Source organism: Anabrus simplex, chromosome 1 (assembly GCF_040414725.1).
Source record: "Anabrus simplex isolate iqAnaSimp1 chromosome 1, ASM4041472v1, whole genome shotgun sequence".
Taxonomy (NCBI): domain Eukaryota; kingdom Metazoa; phylum Arthropoda; class Insecta; order Orthoptera; family Tettigoniidae; genus Anabrus; species Anabrus simplex.
Window position 1 is genome coordinate 1,756,006,266 of NC_090265.1, and position 23,696 is coordinate 1,756,029,961.

The 23,696-nt window shown below is 42.0% G+C and overlaps 1 protein-coding gene across 1 annotated transcript in view; it reads right to left on the minus strand.

Moving 5' to 3' along the window:
- Positions 1–23,696, minus strand: part of LOC136864369 (nephrin-like) — a 1,091,365-nt gene that overhangs the window by 388,847 nt on the left and 678,822 nt on the right. The window lies entirely within an intron of this gene.

Genomic DNA, 23,696 nt, shown 5'->3' on the forward strand with positions numbered 1-23,696 from the left:
AAACGTAAATACGAAAAATCTCTCATTGAAAAGATAGAACCAAACTTTAGGAAGAATGAAAGCAGAGAGTACTACAGAGCCTTCAAACGCAAACTCACTGGCTATAAACCACCATCTCTATGCTTTGAGCGAAAGGACGGCTCACTGGCGACGTCAAATGAAGAAAATTGCAGCATTCTGGCAGACTACTTCAAGAATTTACTTAATTGCTCTAAACCGCAAAGCGCCATTGAGACCAAGGAACCCTTACTCAGGTACACAGATTCCAGACCACCCGACAGAGATGAAATCAAGCGCCACATTGCCCTGTCTCAAAAATAACAAAGCGCCGGGTGAAGACTCAGTAGTAGCAGAACTATGGAAATATGCCCCGGAGGAATCACTTGATATCTTGCAAAAGCAAATAGAAGAAATTTGGAACAAGGAGACCCTACCCGAAGATTGGAAAATAGCTTTGATCCATCCACTACACAAAAAAGGCAGCATGAAGAACATCAACAACTACAGAGGAATATCTTTGCTACCCGCGACTTACAAAATTCTATCACTTGCCATCCTGGAGCGTTTGGAAGCACAAGTCGAACATCAAATAGGTGAATACCAAGGAGGGTTCAGAAAAGGTCGCTCAACAGTTGAACAGATCCAAAATATCAAAACGATCATCAGATATTGTACACTAAGGTCCAAGCAGTATGTGTCTGTCTTTGTGGACTTTAAGAAAGCGTACAACGCCATTGACCGGGAAGTCCTGCTAAACATCTTAAATGAATATGGAGTTGATTTGAAATTGCTGGCATTAATTAGAGCCACCCTGACCGATACAAAATCCAAGGTGGAGTTCCACGGATGTCTCTCGCATTCCTTTGACATCAAAACAGGAGTCCGACAGGGTGATGGGCTATCCAAGATACTCTTCAACTGTGTTCTTGAAAAGATCATCAGAACCTGGCGGGTGAGATTACAGGAAACCAACTACAGTCCATTGAGAATAGGAACCAAATCCAAGGGGATCGCAACGTACTGCTTAGCATTTGCCGATGATATTGCTGTTCTCTCAAACGACACAGATACCGCTAGAGCTCAAGTTGAAATTTTAAAGGAAATTGCCGAACAAACTGGTTTTCAGATATCGTTTGAGAAAACAGAAGTAATGACTAACATCAAAGAGGCTCCACCAAAACTCCATACAAAATACGGGGACATCACCCGAGTAGACAAATTCAAATACCTGGGTGAGATTATCATGAAAAATGGACTGGACAAAGAAGCACTGCAGGAGCGAGTACGCAAACTGGAAATAGCCTACCAAACATCCCGCACAATCTACAACAAAAAATGCCTTTCCCAAAACACCGAGATACGTCACTATGAAACAGTTCTGAAGCCAGTAGTTCTATATGCAGCCGAAACCCTGTCTCTAAATGCCAACAAAGGACTCCTTGAAGAACTGGAGAAAATAGAACGCAAAATTGTGAGAGGGATCTTGGGATCGAAGTACACAAATGGAATCCATCAAAAAAGATCAAACAAGGAAGTCTACAGCAAAATAGAGAAAATTACCGACACAATCAGAAAAAGACGGGCACGATTTTACGGTCATCTGAAAAGAATGGACGGAAGAAAGTTAACTAAAGAAATCTTTCACTTTTTGATTCAAACCCCAAAACCACAATTCCCTGGTTTAGAAATACCAAAGAAGACCTGCAAATGCTACATATTTCAGCTGAAGACGCCCTTAACAGAGATCTCTTCTTCAAGAAATTATTGACGAACGGGCTAAACCGAGACGAGCAACCGAAGAGAAGACACGGTGCCCCTTGGACAGAGGAGCGTAAGCAGGCCCACTCACAAAGAATGAGGGAAATTTGGGCTCTAAAGAAGGCCAAGTTCAGTGTCAAATGCAGCAAGACTTAACGTGGTCCTTGATGGCCCCAGTGAATTATATATATATATATATAATAATCATCATCATCTGACGCTTTTTCCACACCTGTTGGATCACGGGTGCGAACAATGGAGCACATATGGATTCGGCCCTGTTTTACAACCGGATGCCCTTCCTGAAGCCAACCTTATATGGAGGGATGTAATCACTATTGCGTGTTCCCGAGCCAGAGGAACTAATGTGACACGATTAAAATCCCTGACCGAGCCGGAAATCGAACCGGGGATCGTCTGAACCAAAGGCCTCAACAATGACCATTCAGCCAAGGAGTCGGAAATAATAATAATAATAATAATAATAATAATAATAATAATAATAATAATAATAATAATAATAATAATAATAATAATAATACCTGGCGAGTTGGCCGTGCGCGTAGAGGCGCGCGGCTGTGAGCTTGCATCCGGGAGATAGTAGGTTCGAATCCCACTATCGGCAGCCCTGAAGATGGTTTTCCGTGGTTTCCCATTTTCACACCAGGCACATGCTGGGGCTGTACCTTAATTAAGGCCACGGCCGCTTCCTTCCAACTCCTAGGCCTTTCCTATCCCATCGTCGCCATAAGACCTATCTGTGTCGGTGCGACGTAAAGCCCCTAGCAAAAAAAAAATTAAAAATAATAATAATATCCCCATCCAAGGGTTTTCAATGGATTGACCTTCTTATCAATTCATCAGAAAAAAGGTTTGCTAAATTAATACACTTTTAAAACAAGGATCAGTACGATATATTAATTCACGAATAACAAGCTACTACCAAAATTGTTTCCATTTCCTATCCTCAAGGCGTATTGTGGGCCTTCCAGAAGGGGGCGTGTTTTTTCAGGCCAGGGAGATATGAGTTGGTGAGTGAGATCTATAGTGAAGGCGAGTAGGGTTGGCAGCCGTAGCCTATACTAGGAACTGGTGCGTCATTCGAATGGAAAAGCGTTCTGCGGTACACAGAGGCGTAGGGCCACGCTAGAGCCGTGGCCACCTGTTCTCTGCTCGGTTGGTCGGTCGCAGTACAGAGCTGTCGGGGTCACGATCCAACCGTGGCCACATGTAAGCCGAGACCTACTCTGCATCCACCAACCGAGCCACATAAAGCAGTTCTTGAATGAGATGTTAAGCGACACTGAAAACCACTGGAAATTGAACTCAAGCACAATCATCTTAGCTGAAAATAAAATAATTTCTTCGTCTTGAGTGGCTCGCTCAGTAGAGTTCAAGCTGGAGGGTTTGATCAAGGCTCGGAACGGTGGTATAAGAAGGTTGTTAGCTTCGTGTCGATGGACCTACCTGCAAGTAATAGAACTCCAGCGGTATACATTTTCCGTCAGAACGGCCTAAACCGCAGCTGTAGTTAATGGGACGCAAATGAAATAAAATTACCCCCTATAGCAGGGCTGGCAAACCTTCACCTACTAGCGTGTCAATAAAAGCCTTCTTTATTACTTTTTACTGCGTACTGTGCCATCAGTTATTTGCTATAAAATCATCATGAAAACATGATCTGACTTCATTTTGGGTATTAGTTTACATTCGACTGAATGATTCGCGATTTTATTTTGGAAACAACACTGAAAATTATATTTTAAAAGCAGGTGAATTTTAAGGATAAGGTATATTTTTGATTTAACTTAATGAAAGTTGTAAGAAATATGGTCATATAATTAATTGTGACATATTTCTTTATTAAAGCATGATATTAAAATATCCTGTGTTGCTAGATTTCCGACCTATTTGTTACTTGTTAAAAACATTCAAACATGTTAATATGTTGTCTGAAGAGCCATAGAAGTTGTGTTCGCGTGTCAGCTATTGGCACGCGTGTCATAGGTTCACCATTCCTGCTCTATAGCAATAGTACTGCTAGAACTTGGGCTACCAGGCGATCGCTGGGCAGCCGGAAGCCTGCAGATTACGATATGGCTCGCGATCAGCGTGCAGAATCATTTCTGCCTTTATTCTTTCCTTTTCAGACCGGAGTCTCTACGTCTCCGTCAGATAGCTTCTGAATTGTTTTCACGTTGGATGAGTGACCTCAAACCAAGCTCTCAAATCCAAGTAAAATGATTCCGGGACACTTTTTCTAACGTTTCATTTCTAGTGCGCGTTTTTCCTAAAATTCATATTTCCGAATACACGTTTCCCTATCATTTATACCTAATAGTATGTTCGTAACGGACATTTTTTCCGAAGTTATCATTTTCATAATATTGTTTTTTTTGCTAGGGGCTTTACGTCGCGCCGACACAGATGGTCTTATGGCGACAGTAGTATAATTGGACAGTTCTGCGGCACCTCCGCCGCCGCACGCATCCGCCCGCCTCCTCCTCCGCCGCCGCCGCCCGCGGGAAATTTGAATTTTGGCGCGAGATTTGAATTTGTAAACAAAGCCACGTGCTTTTTGACAGCTGTCATCGACAACAACGCATCGCTAACCTCACTACTGCCATCTTGACGGACCTAAACCTCAGTAGTGCCAACTTAACCTCACTAGCATGAGGTAAACAAAGCCACGTGCTTTTTGACAGCCACGTGCTTTTCAACAGATTTGTAAACAAAGCCACGTGCTTTTTGACAGACAACAACGCATCGCTAACCTCAGTACTGCCATCTTGACGGGCCTAAACCTTAGTGATACCAACTTAACCTCACTAGCATGAGATAAACAAAGCCACGTGTTTTTTGACAGCCACGTGCCTTTTTGACAGCTGTCATCCGCCATCTTTAATCCAGAGAGCACCGTGCTGCCCTCTTTATCGTAGTAGATGTAAATTCATCACCTGTCATCGGCAGTGCCGCCATCTTGACGGGTCTAAACCTTAGTGCTACCAACTTAACCTCACTAGCGCGAGATAAACAAATCCACGTGCAGCTGTCATCCACCATCTTTGAGCATCGTGCTGCCCTCTTTAGCTACTTACCTTTGAAATGTGGTACGTCACAGCTGTCATCCGCCATCTTGCATCCGAAACCTCAGTGCTGCACTCTATGTGGTGACGGCAAATTCCACGTTCTCTTGTTTGGAAACAAAGCCACGTGCAGCTGTCATCCGCCATCTTTAATCACCGTGCTGCCCTCTTTAGCTACTTACCTTTGACAGTTGTCATCCGCCATCTTGCATCGCAAACCTCAGTGCTGCGCTCTATGTAGTGGCGGCAAATTCTACGTGCTCTTGTTTGGAAACAAATTCACGTGCTATTTTTCTGACAGCTGTCATCCGCCATCTTTAATCCATAGAGCACCGTGCTGCCCTCTTTAGCTACTTACCTTTGAAATATGGTACGTCACAGCTGTCATCCGCCATCTTTAATCCAGAGAGAACAGTGCTGCAATCTATGTGGTGGCGGCAAATTCCACGTGCTTTACACGTGCTATTTTTCTGACAGCTGTCATCCGCCATCTTTAATCCATAGAGCACCGTGCTGCCCTCTTTAGCTACTTACCTTTGAAATATGGTACGTCACAGCTGTCATCCGCCATCTTTAATCCAGGGAGAACAGTGCTGCAATCTATGTGGTGGCGGCAAATTCCACGTGCTTTACAAATCAACATGCTTTTTTGACAGCTGTCAACCGCCATCTTTAATCACCGTGCTGCCATCTATGTGGTGGCGGTAAATTCCACATGCTTTACAAACTTATATGCTTTTCTGACAGCTGTCATCCGCCATCTTTAATCTAGAGAGAACAGTGCTGCCCTCTATGTGGTGGCGGCAAATTCCACGTGCTCTTGTTTGGAAACAAAGCCATGTGCTTTTTTGACAGCTGTCATCCGCCATCTTTAATCAACAGAGCACCGTGCTGCTATCATGCGGGCAATTTCATCACCTATCACTCGCCTTTTTGACAGCCGTCATCCGCCATCTTTAATCAACAGAGCACAGTGCTGCACTCTATGTGGTGGCGGCAATTTGAAAAATTCTATGTGCTCTTGTTGGGAAACAAAGCCACGTGCTTTTTTGACAGCTGTCATCCGCCATCTTTAACCAACAGAGCACTATGCTGCGGGCAATTTCGTCAGCTGTCATCCGCCATCTTTAATCCAGAGAGAACAGTGCTGCACTCTATGTGGTGGCGGTAAATTCCACGTGCTTTACAAACCTATGCGCTTTTCTGACAGCTGTCATCCGCCATCTTTGAGAACAGTGCTGCCCTCTATGTAGCGGTGGCAAATTCCAAGTGCTTTACAAACCTATGTGCTTTTCTGACAGCTGTCATCCGCCATCTTTAATCACCGTGCTGCCCCGGTGACGGCAAATTCCACGTGCTCTTGTTTGGAAACAAAGCTTTTAATCCAGAGAGAACAGTGCTGCCCCGGTAGCGGCAAATTCCACGTGCTTTACAAAGCTATGTGCTTTTTTGACAAAAAAAAATTCTGCTCTCGAGATACTTACCGAACAAGACGATACTATACTTACGAAACTGCTCATCACCTTCTTTCTTCTTCTATGAGTAATAAACAAAAACTCTATCTTGCAAATAAGGAGTGGGAGGAAGGTAATACCTAACCTAAAATAAAAGAATATGCCAATTCTACATTATTTATTTACATCTTGTATGTACAAGTTTTATCTCGAATCATTTTACCCTAGTGATGTTTTGCGTACTTCTCGATGCAATTCTTGAATGTACAAGTTTAGACTTGCCGTACTACACTCTCAGCGTACCTCTTTGTGATGTAAGACAGCGTAACGTAAGTACACACACCTCTAGCATAATGTTTATGTAAAGTAGTACTTATCAATACTACTATGCCCCCAGGCTAGCGTGTTGGTAGAATTTGGAATGACAAACCGCTTACAATCATCGCTATTAAGGGCTACCTTACTAATTAAATGTGTGTACAACTGGTGCTTCTTGCTTCTAATGACAGACATTTGCTTATGCAAAACAGGTGGATTACTTTTAATGCAATTGTTATAGTTTTCAAAACTTAGCTGATTCTGAACGACATTCTTTTTAACCCCCTTCAATCTCTTTATTTGTAATTCATTTAAGAGTTTTATGCAATATGACTTGGATTTAGTACCTACAAATGAATCGATAATATTCCCAGCACATTCATCTTTCATTTTACCTAGAACCTTTTTGTTCACTAGCGGTAGATGATATTGATTATCTGCAGGATAGTTACTTGTATCAAACCTACCCAAGTCAGGCTTTATATCATTGTAATAGTCATCAGTTTTGATTTGATAAATAAACGAATCGGTATCTGTGTAGAGCAATTGCGCATTATGCGCGTACTTCTTCATCATATAATCGTAATGGAATTCATACATGAGTGTTTTAGCCAATTCAAGTACTGCAAAGCCGACGTAGGTAGGTTTGTCATACTTAACCTTGACACGATTCATCTGTATAATAACTAAATTCTCATGTATGATGGTGCAGCTGTGGAAATTTGGTTTACTTATTAAATAGTTAGCACCATACCTTTTCTTAATATTATCCCAGTTTGTAATCAATTTTACATCAACGCGTTTGTCAACATTCTCCATAGTCTTACCAAACACACTGTTATTCATGAGCTTGTAGAAATCTTTTTCAAACTCGTTAACCGCATTAGTTCTTAAATTATTGTTCAGATCGATATATGGCTTTAGCCACGGTGACTGATTAAATTCTAGTACACGATGAATTTGGGATAACTTCAAACCATGCTGCAAACACTGTTTTAAATTTCGGTAATGAATGATATACTTAGATTTATCGCATAAATTAGCAATGAGCATTTTCGTCGTTGATGCAATGTACGGGGACTTCATATTTTCAGGGCAGAACGGTAGGTCATTATGAGAAGTGTGTAACTCTTTAGGATACTGTAAGTCAACTTCGAGGAAATAACCTTTATCAGCTTCATCGCCTAGGGCGTGTAGCTGTAAAGCATCAATTTCGCACTGCGTCAGCCAGCGGAAACCACTCACCGGTAGATGCTGACTCATCGCCCACCCATACTGATTATTAGCATCCAGATAAACGATATACTGAGATTCCTGACTAGAATCGAAACTCGGCATGTACTTATTATTAGCCCTCGAATATCGTCCGCTGCACTGACTCAGCCCGCCTCGAATGGATGCTTTTATAAAGTGCACCATATCGATATCGGTTAGCAGTTCCAAATTCACACGCCTGTATTTTAACATCGCGTCCCAACTTAACCCAGGTGCAGTAAAATACTGACATGGGTCAAGGCTGTAGGTGTTCATGCAAACACAGCGAAAATTTTCAAAAACATCAGCTAACAAAAGTACATCTGTCTTTAAATATAAATCGGAGTATTCACCCAGCGTTTGAATGTGGAACTGCTCCCAGATATGTTGTGCATGTAAATAGTCATCATCACTAATATCTGCTGAATTCAGCGAGCTGTAAAAGGATTGTTTCGATGGTAAGGCACGTTCTTCGAGGCGGTCTAAGCAGTCGAGATATTCGTAACAAAAAACACCCTTACGCCGAAGTAAATTAAACTGCGCTTCTTCGGGGAAAACGCGTCGAATTTCTGTAAATTGTTCAGGCTGTAAATGACTAGAAAGTTTATCGAGGCTACTCGCCATAAAGCGAAACGAGTCAAGGAATCTCAGTTTTATAAAATGCTCAGCATCTACTTTTACAGACTTTGCAAACGCAATGTACCGCTCTTTATTCTGAGGGATTATATCTACTTTTTCATCTGAAGCTCCAAATTGTGAAATGATGAAATGAGAGTCGTAACCAGATAAGTTATGAAAAATTACAGGGATAAATTTAGGAACTCTATACTTAAGATTACAGCTATAATGAGCGGCACATCTGTAGAAACCAGTTAAATGATCATGATCAAAAACTTTAGGGTCATTTTCGGAAAATTCCCCATCACAAATGCTACACTTTGTAGCACGTTCATGATCATTTAACTGAATTTCGGTGAGTGGCTTCATAGGAATATTACTATTCAGAATACGACCGAGACGAACTGCATCACTTTCAAGTCTTTCTAAAAATACTTTAGCAGCATCATGTCCTCGATACAGCTCTAACTTGTTAAGCGTACTATCGTAACTACACTTGATGTAATACGCGAAGCTATACGGGACATGCATGTGCGTAGTATTAGTGAAAGAGTTGTCAGGATTAGGTGAGCATGTGTTGCATGGCGTGAGGATGGCTTCAAAGTCTGCATAAATCGCGAACGGTACCCACATCTGCTTATGAAAATTTGTAAATTTTAAAACATTATTGCCTGTAGTAGGTATCTCTGTACGTACATGATTGCAGTCATTCTTGGAATGCTTCGTTAACTGATCTTCAGTTCTAAAATACTGCAAGCATCCATCACATAGCCACTTTTTACCATCATGTTTTGACAATTGACTACCAACAAGACTACTCAGATTTTTAATCCAGCAAAAGTGGCTATTCTCACTGTTTTCAATATAGAGTAAATTAACATGAGTACTCTTCTTATGACATGTATAATACAGAGGACCTACTACAGACTTTTTCTCTACACCATACACATTAATACTAATGTTATTTAGTTCCTCAAAGCGCTTAATATCTTTTAACTGTACGGGAAATTCTATACTATCGAAATTTAGCTGCGTTGAATAGTGTGGATAGGATGATGTTCTCTTAGCTACGTCTGATTTCGCAGGATTTAAAGCCGACATCACCGCCCATGCAAAACATGCTTCGTCATTGTTTCGGATGTTTACAACAGCTTTTCTTTGCTGAATCCATGTCGGCAGCTCAATGTGCGAAGATCCACGCATAGGATTGTACTTATTGATGTTAACTTCTAGATACATTATCTCAACTAAAGCCCACCCTGATTCCTTTTCCTGAAATTCCTCGCTCTTAGTTGAAATAATGTTAGAGACATCCCTAAGTACATCACCAAAATTAGTCGACTGACTTATGACAAAATTCTTCGTATTAAATGATTTAATGTCCGTTATTTCGGATTCATCCGTCCTTTTAATGTACAAGGCGAAAAGTTCAAAATTAACTTTAAATAAACTATGATTGGACAAAGATTTAGCAAGAAGCTGTTGTACATCCGGTTGAACGCAATTTAAAAAGTTTGAAGTGCTCTGAAACTTTTGACTGGTGCGAATTCGGTAACTAGCAATCCTACTTTTAAATGCTGTATTAATTTCCTCGATGTTTGCGTTACTACCACTTCTACACGCATTATTTTTATGCGCATTACTCCGTAAGTGCCCCTGAAAATGCGAAGATGGTACACCAGTGTTACAGTGCTCGCAGTGAATAGTTTGAAGTTCATGATTTTTTCTAGGTTTTTTACTACTAGTACTTTCTACAGCTACATCAGTAGCTGCACGCTTTTCCCCTACTACTACCTGAGGGCAAGTAGATATTTGATGTACCTCTGCTAAGTGATCCTCATATCGCTCTACGTTAGCGAAATACACACTACAAACTTTACATAAAGCTGATGTTATGCTAGGGTGTTTTGATTTCATATGGCGCGTGAAGTTATCACGCCTTGCAAACGTTACATTACATTCCTCGCAGCAGGGGGACATTTGTTCATGATTTTTTCTAGGTTTTTTACTACTAGTACTTTCTACGGCTACATCAGTAGCTGCACGCTTTTTCCCTACTACTACCTGAGGGCGAGTATATATTTGATGTACCTCTGCTAAGTGATCCTCATATCGCTCTACGTTAGCGAAATACACACTACAAACTTTACATAAAGCAGATGTTATGCTAGGGTGTTTTGATTTCATATGGCGCATGAAGTTATCACGCCTTGCAAACGTTACATTACATTCCTCGCAGCAGGGGAACATCTGAAAAGAGAACGACCGATAGAGATTAGGTGAAAGTTACGGAAGAAACCAAGTTTCAGCGTATAGAGGTTGGACATGGCTGTGAGTTAGGCCTATAGCATGAGGATTGAAGAGAACGACTAAAGTTACGATGTTCGGAAGAAACCAAGTTTCAACCCGTTGAGGTCAGACATAGCTATGTGTGCGTGTTTGAAATTATACCACGTCTATAGCGTGAGGATTAAAGAGAACAACTATTTATCAATACTCTAAAGTTACGGAAGAAACCAAGTTTCAGCCCGTTGAGGGCAGACATAGCTATACCTCGTCTATAGTATGCAAGAACAACTATTTATCAATAGACTAAAGTTACGATGTTCGGAAGAAACCAAGTTTCAGCCCGTTGAGGGTAGACATAGCTATGTACACGTGTTTGAAATTATACCACGTCTATAGCGTGAGGATTAAAGAGAACAACTATTTATCAATACTCTAAAGTTACGATGTTTTAGAAGAAACCAAGTTTCAGTCTGTTGAGGGCAGACATAGCTATGTGTGCGCGTGTTTGAAATTGTACCACGTCTATAGCACGAGGATTAAAGAGAACAACTATTTATCAATAGACTAAAGTTATGATGTTTTAGAAGAAACCAAGTATCAACCCGTTGAGGTCAGACATAGCTATGTGTACGTGTTTGAAATTATACCACGTCTATAGCATGATGATTGAAGAGAACAACTATTTATCAATAGACTAAAGTTACGATGTTCGGAAGAAACCAGCTTTCAACCCGTTGAGGTCAGACATAGCTATACCTCGTCTATAGTATGCAAGAACAACTATTCATCAATAGACTAAAGTTACAATGTTTTAGAAGAAACCAATTTTCAGCCTGTTGAGGGCAGACATAGCTATGTGCGCGTGTTTGAAATTATACCACGTCTACAGTATGCGGGTTGAAGAGAACAACTATTTATCAATACTCTAAAGTTATGATGTTTTAGAAGAAACCAAGTTTCAACCTGTTGAGGGCAGACATAGCTATGTGCGCGTGTTTGAAATTATTCCTCGTCTATAGTATGCGGGTTGAAGAGAACAACTGTTTATGAATAGCTTAAAGTTATGATGTTTTAGAAGAAACCAAGTTTCAGCCTGTTGAGGGCAGACATAGCTATGTGCGCGTGTTTGAAATTATTCCTCGTCTATAGTATGCGGGGTGAAGAGAACAACTGTTTATGAATAGCTTAAAGTTACGATGTTTTAGAAGAAACCAAGTTTCAGCCTGTTGAGGGCTGACATAGCTATGTGCATGTGTTTGAAATTATACCACGTCTATAGCGCGAGGATTAAAGAGAACAACTATTTATCAATAGACTAAAGTTATGATGTTTTAGAAGAAACCAAGTTTCAACCCGTTGAGGTCAGACATGGCTATGTGTACGTGTTTGAAATTATACCACGTCTATAGTATGCGGGTTGAAGAGAACAACTATTTATCAATTGCTTAAAGTTATGATGTTTTAGAAGAAACCAAGTTTCAACCTGTTGAGGGCAGACATAGCTATGTACGTACCCCGCGTGAGGATTAAAGAGAACAACTATTTATCAATAGACTAAAGTTACGATGTTTTAGAAGAAACCAAATTTCAACGAATAGAGGTCAGACATACCTTAAAATCTTCGCGCTGCAAACTGTTACTCGGATGTATAAAATGCGTGCGTTCAAGCCTGAAACTCGAATGATAATATTCTGGTCGTACCTAAAAAAAAAGAAGAAACATATATGAATGTAGTGTAGGGTGCATCATCTAACCTAATTATCTTTACAACTAAAAGTTCGAAAACATACCTTTAAAAAAAATGCACGTGCTGCAGGCTGTTACTGGGATGAATAAAATTGCGTACTTTCGAACGGTACCTAAAAAAGAATAAACATATATGAATGTAGATGTCCAGCGTAGAAGTTGCTTTGCAAATAAAAAAGTAACTAACAGTTCTACCTTACCTTAAGATAAAGGCTGAAGAATAATATTCACAGCAGACGGGAGATGTGTGTGTACGTAATAAACGCATACAGAGAACTGTGAGCACTTCGCGCAGACTGCAGCGGCTAAATATTCTGCTTGTTACCAAGCGGATGTGGAAAAATCGCTGAGCTGGCAACTGCGGTACAGTCGGAACGAATGCAACAAGAGCTCCCACCTATAGTCCTGCAGGCTGACGTATTCGAACCTCCTGTTGATGCCGAGGTGTCAGAATTTAAGAGTTCGATCCTTGGAAAGTTAGCGTGTGATCCTCGACTTCTCGAGGGTACATACGCGGTATTCCTTACCTGTAGGTATCGAGCTAAAGCTAGATCATGTAATGACGATCGCGCAGGCCCCTCGCCTAGCATTTACGGCTTCTAGTTCGAACCCGCTATCTACCGAAGTAGCGAGAATGATTGAAGAATGTTGAGGGTGATTCATTTGTCGGATGGAGGCGTTAAGCTATGTGCAGGCTTCTTCTAGTCGGGGTACGCGATTCAAATCCTGGTAACTTATGCCGTCGGGAAGGGCATCTAGCTAGATCATGTTATGACGATCGCACAGGTCCCTCGCCTAACATTTACGGCTTCCAGTTCGAACCCGCTATCTTCCGAAGTAGCGAGAATGATTGAAGAGTGTTTGAGGGTGATTCATTTGTTGGATGGAGGTGTTAAGCTGGTTTCTTCGGTAGGAGTAGGCTATGTCGGGATATCGATTTAAAATCCTAGTCAGGAGGGGCAACCGGTCGTATAAAACTATGGTGTGAGGACGTTAAACCTTGTGCAGACTCCCTCGAAAATGATTTTTTGAGTACAAGACTTGACGGTGATTCATTTGTCGGATGGAGGCAATAAGCCTTGTGCAGGCTTCTTTGGTAGGAGTAGGCTATGTGTCGGTACCGGGATATCTAGTTATAAAACCCGCTACAACAAATTTATCGCGTATACTGCGATTTAAAATCCTAGTCAGGAAGGGCAGCCGGTCGTAAAACTATGGTGTGAGGCGGGGTGTGCAAAAAAGCCAGCATTAAGTAAGGGCTGTTGATAGGAGGCGTTAAACCATGTGCAGGCTCCTTCACCAGGAGAAGCCTACATGCCGGTACCGTGCAGGTTCTTTCGATAGGAGTAGGCACTGTGTGTGTTTTAACCTCTCCGTACAATCATGATATTTTACGTTAGGAACTTACATAGGCTAAATGCTACACATTCCGTGGCAGAGCCAGGAATCGAACTCGGACCTCCGAGGGTAGCAGCTAATTACACTAACTACTGCACTACAGAGGAGGACTATTTCAGAATATTTTACAACCTTAATTAGTACTGTGTTTTAAGAGCTTACATGCTACTCAGCTAAGAAGACGTTCGCGAGTTACAAGCACGCCGTGTCCTCGTTCAAGGTTGAGCCGGAAGATACGTGTACAATTTCAGCTAACACATGCATTCCACACAACTCGCTCAGAATGACTGTGCCGATACTTCGAGGACTGTAGAACAAATCTATAGCCTACAGTATGCATGCCTCTCACCCGGTAGTCTCGGGTTCGATTCTCTTGGGAATAAAAATGTGTTTAAATCACATGAATTTGTTGAGTTGTCCTTCCTGATGCATAACTAGCAGTATCTAACCTCATACACTATAGTTTTCAACCGGTTGCCCTTCCCGACAACTCGGATTAAGAATCTGTTTTACAACGTCTAACACGGGAATCGGGGATTTACAGCTAGATGCACTTCTTAGATTTTAAATCACGAACTATTGTTTTACGGCCGGATGCCCTTCCTGACTAAGATTTTAAATCGCAAGAATTTGTTTTAAGTCTAGTCGCCCTTCCTGATGCAAAACTGGCAGTATCTAGCCTCATACACTATGGTTTTCGACCGGTTGCCCTTCCTGACGTCAAAGAACTCGGATTAAGAATCTGTTTTACAACTTCTAACACGTGAATCATAGATTTACAGCTTAAAGATGGCGGATGACAGCTGTCAGAAAAGCACATAGGTTTGTAAAGCATTTAGAATTTGTCGCCACCACATAGAGTGTAGCACCGAGGTTTGTGATGCAAGATGGCGGATGACAGCTGTCAAAAAAGCACATGGCTTTGTTTCCAAAAACAAGAGCACGTGGAATTTGCCGTCACCACATAGAGGGCAGCACGGTGATTAAAGGTGGCGGATGACAGCTGCACATGGCTTTGTAGAGGACGTGGAATTTGCCGTCACCACATAGAGGGCGGCACTGTTCTCTCTGGATTAAAGATGGCGGATGACAGCTGTCAGAAAAGCATATAGGTTTGTAAAGCGCATAGAATTTACCGCCACCACATAGAGTGCAGCACTGTTCTCTCTGGATTAAAGATGGCGGATGACAGCTGACGAAATTGCCCGCAGCATAGTGCTCTGTTGGTTAAGGATGGCGGATGACAGCTGTCAAAAAAGCACGTGGCTTTGTTTCCCAACAAGAGCACATAGAATTTTTCAAATTGCCGCCACCACATAGAGTGCAGCACTGTGCTCTGTTGATTAAAGATGGCGGATGACGGCTGTCAAAAAGGCGGGTGATAGGTGATGAAATTGCCCGCATGATAGCAGCACGGTGCTCTGTTGATTAAAGATGGCGGATGACAGCTGTCAAAAAAGCACATGGCTTTGTTTCCAAACAAGAGCACGTGGAATTTGCCGCCACCACATAGAGGGCAGCACTGTTCTCTCTAGATTAAAGATGGCGGATGACAGCTGTCAGAAAAGCATATAAGTTTGTAAAGCATGTGGAATTTACCGCCACCACATAGATGGCAGCACGGTGATTAAAGATGGCGGTTGACAGCTGTCAAAAAAGCATGTTGATTTGTAAAGCACGTGGAATTTGCCGCCACCACATAGATTGCAGCACTGTTCTCTCTGGATTAAAGATGGCGGATGACAGCTGTGACGTACCATATTTCAAAGGTAAGTAGCTAAAGAGGGCAGCACGGTGCTCTATGGATTAAAGATGGCGGATGACAGCTGTCAGAAAAATAGCACGTGAATTTGTTTCCAAACAAGAGCACGTAGAATTTGCCGCCACTACATAGAGCGCAGCACTGAGGTTTGCGATGCAAGATGGCGGATGACAACTGTCAAAGGTAAGTAGCTAAAGAGGGCAGCACGGTGATTAAAGATGGCGGATGACAGCTGCACGTGGCTTTGTTTCCAAACAAGAGAACGTGGAATTTGCCGTCACCACATAGAGTGCAGCACTGAGGTTTCGGATGCAAGATGGCGGATGACAGCTGTGACGTACCACATTTCAAAGGTAAGTAGCTAAAGAGGGCAGCACGATGCTCAAAGATGGTGGATGACAGCTGCACGTGGATTTGTTTATCTCGCGCTAGTGAGGTTAAGTTGGTAGCACTAAGGTTTAGACCCGTCAAGATGGCGGCACTGCCGATGACAGGTGATGAATTTACATCTACTACGATAAAGAGGGCAGCACGGTGCTCTCTGGATTAAAGATGGCGGATGACAGCTGTCAAAAAGGCACGTGGCTGTCAAAAAACACGTGGCTTTGTTTATCTCATGCTAGTGAGGTTAAGTTGGTATCACTAAGGTTTAAGCCCGTCAAGATGGCAGTACTGAGGTTAGCGATGCGTTGTTGTCTGTCAAAAAGCACGTGGCTTTGTTTACAAATCTGTTGAAAAGCACGTGGCTGTCAAAAAGCACGTGGCTTTGTTTACCTCATGCTAGTGAGGTTAAGTTGGCACTACTGAGGTTTAGGTCCGTCAAGATGGCAGTACTGAGGTTAGCGATGCGTTGTTGTCTGTCAAAAAGCACGTGGCTGTCAAAAAACACGTGGCTTTGTTTACCTCGCGCTAGTTAGGTTAAGTTGGCACTAGTGAGGTTTAGGCCCGTCAAGATGGCAGCAGTGAGGTTAGCGATGCGTTGTTGTGGATGACAGCTGTCAAAAAGCACGTGGCTTTGTTTACAAATTCAAATCTCGCGCCAAAATTCAAATTTCCCGCCAAAATTCAAATTTCCCGCGGGCGGCGGCGGCGGAGGCGGAGGCGGCTGCGGAGGAGGAGGCGGGCGGAGGCGTGCGGCGGCGGAGGTGCCGCAGAACTGTCCAATTATACTACTGGCGACGATGGGATAGGAAAGGCCTAGGAGTTGGAAGGAAGCAGCCGTGGCCTCAATTAAGGTGTGAAAATGGGAAATCACGGAAAACCATTTTCAGGGCTGCCGATAGTGGGATTCGAACCTACTATCTCCCGGATGCAAGCTCACAGCCGCGCGCCTCTACGCGCACGGCCAACTCGCCCGGTCATAATATTGTATTCCTAATGTAATTTGTCTAATCTGTAACTCATAATAACTTCAGTTCGTAATAAATCTTCAGATCAGTAAACTAATTTATTCGGGAAGTAGTCAGTGAAGCTGCAGAATTTCGAATTAACATAATTTTCCCCGGAAACGTCATTACTGATTTTTAGAGAGCCATTATAAACAGCCTTATTATAATGTTCCCAGAATGTAACTTTAACTGTTGTTTCTTTCATCTTGGACAGACCATTTATAGGAACATTCGAGTCGAAGTTGTTCAACATGCATACAGCGACTAAGAAAGTAGAGAGATGAAAATTTCGACTAATATACTGCTAGCTCTGGCATTCGTCCCAACACAGGAAATGTGCGATGCTTTCGAAGAGCTCAGGGCGTTCGTCCCAGATGAAATGGTTGTTGTTTGGGATTATTTTGTTGAGTGGTACATAAAAGGAAGGGGAGCCAGAGGGTGAAGAAGAATAGTGCCACCTCATTACCCCATCAAGTTTGGAACCAGTACGAGGCTACAAGACACAACATGCATCGGACGAACAACATTATTGAGGGAGGGCACAATAAACTTCAACTCGTAGTAGGAAAATATCACCCTAGTATATAGGGTGCTCTTGGGAAAATGCAGAAAGTACAGCCACAGAAACAATGTTTGAAAAATTTGTCTTAGGGAAGTCTGTGAGAACTAAACCTAAAACATCAATGGATAAATGTGCAGAGAAGACTCAAGACAGTGTTTGCCCAGTACGCGATACATGCACATGAAATTAAATTGATAAATTACCTCAGAACAGCAAGCTATAGCATAAAATTGTAACTTTTCTGCATACTGTATACTTTTAGGAAATAAATAATTTAGGAAAGGAGAATTAGGTATATATTTTTAGGAATTACGTTTTTAGAAATATGAACTCTTAGGATATCTGGTTTAGGAATATTGTGTTCTAAGAATTTTAATAGAAACATAGTTTTAGGAAAAGTGTCCGGGAACGAGTAAAAATCGTTGATATGGCCAGGAATTGAGGCAGGGCCTTTCTGGTAAGAGACAGGAATGCTACCCCAAAACCTCAGGGCCGGCTAATGATACTAAAATACGATTACTAGGAAAAAGCAATTTTCTTGCTTTGAATATCTGAGTGCCCGCTTGCCTTTTGGCAGTATTTTGTTCACCATACGCTCGCCTATGTATGTGGCACGCAAATAGCGTTCTGTTATACACTAAGTACTCATGAACTTTCATTAAATGGACTCTGCCGCCCTTCATGCCTTTGCTTTGCAACTCCGAGCATTGAAGAATATCCTTTGACAACTTTCTATGTAATAATATTGCATGGGATGTATTGCAGCTATTTTGTTTGGAAGTAGCAGTTCTCTTTGATGAAATATTCTGTAATGTTACCCTTGCAATGCTATATTAAATGCAGACATTCTTAGTGCTCCAGATAATATGATTCAACGCTTCCAATCTGTGTATTCGTTAGCAGTCTTGAACATTGAATGTCTGGGTGGATTATAAATTTCATTTGGCACACTTTTATTTGTAAATAAAGATTGATATTTCCTGTTCATATTAGGATGTACTGATTGGCTTTTTACTAATATCTAATATTAATATAGTTTGTATTACACCAGCCGCCCGGCAGCTTCGTACTTTCTTCTTACAAATGTCCCGCATTGAAATATTGAAAGCCATGTATCTTCTGGACAGAAAATCTCCTTCGAGACTAAGCTATGAGCTCACAAGAGAACCGTTCCGTATAGAAGAAGTGCGATTAAAAATACCATTGCTTTATACGATGCATGGCTTGCCAGGTCACTTGTTTTCAAAAGAGCGTTACAACGTGCTGTGTTTAAGATGTTGTGAAACAAATCTCAGTCATGTTACTACACACCTTCCGTAACAGGGTACATTCGTAAATACTCCAAAGGTGTTGAAAAGAAAATTTAACAACGTACTGGAGGCCCCGTGCTGCTCGCAACATTCGTTATAAATAGGGCGGATAACTCGACTTGATACAACTGTCGCAGTCACATTGCTTTGTCGGCCCTTTTCAATGGTTTTATTAACATTTAATAAGAAGCGCAGTTTGTAGTCATAATTCATATTCGCTTTTTATCCTGCAGTTCTTGATGTAAAGCTTAGTATTGGGTCGTATAAAGCAATGGTATTTTTAATCGCACTTCTTCCATACGGAACGGTTCTCTTGTGAGCTCATAGGTTAGTCTCGAAGGAGATTTTCTGTCCAGAAGATACATGGCTTTCAATATTTCTAGTGTAGCTAGGTAATCCTTCGATACGTGTTCCCAGATAATGTCTAAGGCATATGTCATGATGCGGTCTGTTTGTACGAAGACTTTTTTCTCTTAGCAGGATGTAAGTTATTATGAACGCTCTGCAAGCTGTTGAATATATTTGGAAGCTGGCAAAGGTTAGGGAATCAAACATTATCTATTAGGGAATAGTTTTCTTCCATGATCATAGGAAGGTATGCTCTCTGGCTTGACAGGTAGTAACCAAACATGGCTGCATGTAATTACATTACTAAGGATGAAATCACATTTATCAGAATATTAATGAAAGTCACTTAGCAACCCGCTAAGTACAGAATGTATTGCGGGTTAGGATAATTCTTCGCCTGAAATTATTGGAGTGGTCACTTAATGAGTTGATTTTAAGATTACTCCAAGTTGGCTGAACATAGAGACCTATCAATGTCTCGTGCTTCATCGGCAGGTAATTCAGGACAGAATAAAACTGAAATGAAGCAAATCGGTCCAGTAGAACGGACGGACGGGTTTGACAAAGATGATTTTGGTACACTCGTTTAATATATAGTTTAATTTACATACGTGCAGACATTCCACTGCATAAAAAACTTGTTTGTATGAAAAAACTTAATACAAATTATTATAGCTTCAAAACTCACGAAATTAAAATGTCACACTTGGATCTACCAGAATGTTTCCTTCTACAACTACTCATAACATATATCCTCAAAAACATGTCCCTAGTGATGTAGTCACTGACGAAGACGCCTCGCAGTGTCTGCATGTACACTTCTCAATATTTCAGGTATCACTGCAGCACAGGCCTTATAAATTCGTTGTTGTCCGTCCGGTTATCTCTTCATATTCTGAAGTAACCTGCCTGCTGGCAATAGTGTCCATGTGAAAGTCAGTTAGTAGATATCCTATTCATCATTAGTGTTTGCGGGACACTTATAAGTAGAAAGTACGGCACTGGTGGGCCGCCTAGTATAATAAGGCTGAAAGCGTCTATCGATGAATGTAAAACTAAGACACTGCAATGCAATAGTCAGACCGCCGATCTTCTACGCAGCAGAGTGTATACCCCCACTAAGAGCCCTCGAATTACAAGTAATGAAGTTCATGACAAAGATAGTAGGACCAAAAATCCTCTTAGATGGAAGGTAATGATGCACACCAAACCGTGAACTCTACCAACACCAAGAATCCTTCACAGATGCCATCACAAGAAGACGACGGGCTTTCTACGGACACCTGTACGGAATAGATCCCACAAGATGTCCTATAAGATCTCCAAAGTAGCCAACAAAGGTAAAGCCAGGGGCTCCTTGTGGATCCAGCAGGTAGAGAATGATCTCGGATATTAATCAAGCCACAATAATAACAGAAGTAACAATCGTTCAACTATTAAAACCAGGCCCTACCTAACATACCTTACAGAAGCAAACTACAATGATAACAGGAAATGGTCGGAGGAACGTAAGATGAATTTCAGCAAGAAAATGGATTACTGGACCAGAAAACAGAGCGCCTTGAGCCCTAACTTCGCCACGAATAAAGACGAAATACTTACTTATTTACTCAAGGTGCCAAAAAGAAAGCAGAAGCCAAAACCATAATCAAGAGCAGAAGAAGCGGCAAACATCGACTACAACACAGCTAAAGCACAAGCACCGTATTCCTAAGGCGGCGAAAACGAACATAATAATAATAATAATAATAATAATAATAATAATAATAATAATAATAATAATAATAATAATAATAATATAAATCATTTGTTCTAAAGGCTGATTGAGGTAGTCACCAACTCCTTAACAATGTCGACACGGTTCAAACTCCGATCAATGGGTGTGAAGAAATAAAAATTCACATTCTTGTAGTTTGAATTGTAGTCTGATGATCCCGAGTTTGTGTACACAACATGCACAGTCACTTATTGCTGAAAGGTTACTTTGCTTTTAACATTCCCTTCCATTTTTATCTATTCCCTTTGTCGTAAGGCGGGCTGGATTGGGCTTAGTGGTAGGCTACCGTTTAGAAGCAGGGGGGGGCAGGTTTCTCGGTGAAATCTAAGCGAGAGACCAACGTACCCATTCTACGTCGATATATATATTGTCTTCTAATTGAAATATTTAAAAGATATGTACAATTGAAATATACTTCTTCAATTAGGCACGGAAAAGCCACAGGCGGCTGTTCTCTTACTCGCCTTCTACTTGACGCGTTACTACACTAGTGTCCAAAAGTTAAGCATAAGTTACGAGTAAGCAGGGCAACAGGAAGTAGACCGCAAATCGCACGATATATGCACCTACCAACCTTACGTGTTCGATCTGTATAGGAAAGTAGTGTTCCCTACTTTGACTAGCGGCGTAACCGTAAGGTAAATACAGCCAGTGCCTGAGCCCCATATTGCCTCAGTCGTGCTTGCCCTGTTATGGTGTGCGAAGTGTAGCCTCGTGGTGAACGTGACAACATAATGGCACAACAACGCCACTTGGATCCCGATTTGCATGGTAGAATATTCGGCCTCCAGGAAGCAGGCCAGACACAAACCGAAGTCGACGTATCATTGAGTGTGCCACAAAGTGTCATTTACAGGCTTTGGAGACGATTTCGAGACATATGAGATGTTAGTCGTAGGCCAGTACCAGGTCGACTAAGGGTAACCACCCCACAGCAGGACCGATATATGGCCTTAACCGCCGGACGAAATCGGAGTGTACCTGCAAGACAACTGTCGACAGAGCTTCAGGCCGTTTCACGGGTTGCCGTTTCCCGGCAGACTGTTTACCGGATGCTCAGAACATCCGACGTCCAGAGATGTGCGTTTTGCTCACTCCAGCACAGAGACGGGCCTGATTACTGTGGAGCCGTCAACATCGAAACTGGACCATGAATGAATGGGGGCATGTGGTTTTCAGAGATGAATCCCGCTTCAGTTTGCAGAACGACTCCCGTCGCATATTAATCTGGAGAGAACAAGGTAGCCGATACAACCACAGGAACAACCAGTTTGGTGGTGGTGGCGTCATGGTGTGGGGCGGCATCATGTTGAATGGCAGTACGGACCTGCGCATTTTCATGGGTGGTCCGAGAACACTGTTAACGCACGAAGGTACAAGGATGAGGTACTGAGACCACATTTTCGAATCTTCAGAGGTGCGGTTGGTCCAGACTTCTTCTTAATGGACGATAATACCCGACTGCACCGCGCTACTCTGGTGGATGAATTTCTGGCTGGGGAAGACATTCTTCGCATGTACTGGCCAGCGAGGTCTGCGGATCTGAATCCTATAGAACATGCCTGGGATGCATTGAGGAGGCGAACTGCATCCAGCCATCCTCCACCAAGGACCCTTCAAGACCTTCGCATTCCCCTTTCGGAGGAATGGGATCGACTGCCACAAGAGTTCTTGGACCATCTGATGGAGATCATGCCACGTAGTTGCGAAGCATGTGTGGCCGTTATGGGTAACCATACACCATGTTAACAGCATATTCTGTTGTGGAGGACATTACCAAGTTTTGTTAGTTGTTGTCAAAGGTGTACCTTAGATATCAGGACCTTTCTGACACTGTTTTTTAGACAAGTTGTGTGACATATGGTGTGTGATTCAGCTTCCGTTTGTTCAGCAATCCGTCTGACATTCCTATCAGGCGTTATGGCCTCATTTAGTGATTATGCTTAACTTTTGGACACTAGTATAATTATTAGCGACCACAATTTGCTACCTTGTTACTGGTCTTATAGAACTTGAAGAATCGGTCAGCCTTATTCATACGGTGATGCAGTCTCATGGATGAGTCTCCTCCAGAGCTCGGCAGGCAGAGCTTCCGCTTATCATTGCATGTCTTCTGAGCTACCGTCAGCTGACTAATCTCTCGGCCAGTCTTTTTTATACTCCTCCTATCGCATATCTAACAGTCCTATGTCATACATTTTAAACATCCTGTTTCCTGAGTGATTTCTCCCAATTGCTAACATTCCCTCTAGAACTTTGTGATGTACCAAATACCGTTTGACTTCTAAGAGCTTTAATACTCTTATGTACTGTTAATTGAGGGGTTTGAAAAAGTAGCAGCAATCCAGAAAGGAGCGAGACAAGGTTGCAGTTTGTCCATCCTCCTTTTCAATGTTTATAAAGAATAGCCAGTAAAGAATTTGAGAAGGGAATCACAATCCAAGGAGAGGAAATCTAAACCCTGAGATTTGCTGATGATATTGTTATTTTATCTGAGACTGCAGAAGATCTCGAGAAGTTTCTGAATGATATGGACGGAGTCTTGGGTAAGGAGTACAAGTTTAAAAGTAAATACGTCCGAAAGAAAGCATTGTGATTCAGTCGAAGATAGTCAGGTAATGAATCCAA